Raw genomic sequence first — 361 nt, 5'->3', positions numbered from 1 at the left:
CTGTCTGGGTCACGGATGGTCCCTCTGAAATGGGATGCACTCAGGCACAAAGAGGAATAGGCTGTTCCTGAGGTGTATCTCAATGGCCTGCCCTGACTTTGCTGGCACCCTGCACAGGCAGCTTTCCCTGTGTCACCAAGTGTCACCTCCATCCCCAGACCTTGGGCAGATGCAGGGTGCAGCGCCCATCCCCACCCCAAAGGGTGCTGCTGTGATGGCTTCAGACTCCGTCTGCCTCGCATCACCTCCCCAGCACTCTGCTGAGCTCCTTAAAAAATATCTCCCCACCCAAACCTCCTCGCTGGTGGCATTTTTCCCAAGCCATTGCAACGGCGGGGCATGGGGGCTGGGCGGTGGCGGA

The 361-nt window shown here is 59.3% G+C and overlaps 1 protein-coding gene across 1 annotated transcript in view; it reads left to right on the top strand.

Moving 5' to 3' along the window:
• Positions 1-361, top strand: part of LOC104079797 (ganglioside-induced differentiation-associated protein 1-like 1) — a gene marked incomplete at its 3' end in the record, with an annotated part of 7,259 nt that overhangs the window by 5,119 nt on the left and 1,779 nt on the right. The window lies entirely within an intron of this gene.

Source organism: Fulmarus glacialis, unplaced genomic scaffold (assembly GCF_000690835.1).
Source record: "Fulmarus glacialis isolate BGI_N327 unplaced genomic scaffold, ASM69083v1 scaffold13007, whole genome shotgun sequence".
NCBI lineage: Eukaryota > Metazoa > Chordata > Aves > Procellariiformes > Procellariidae > Fulmarus > Fulmarus glacialis.
Note: the sequence above shows the minus strand (reverse complement) of the source record. Positions and strands in the feature narration are given on the sequence as shown.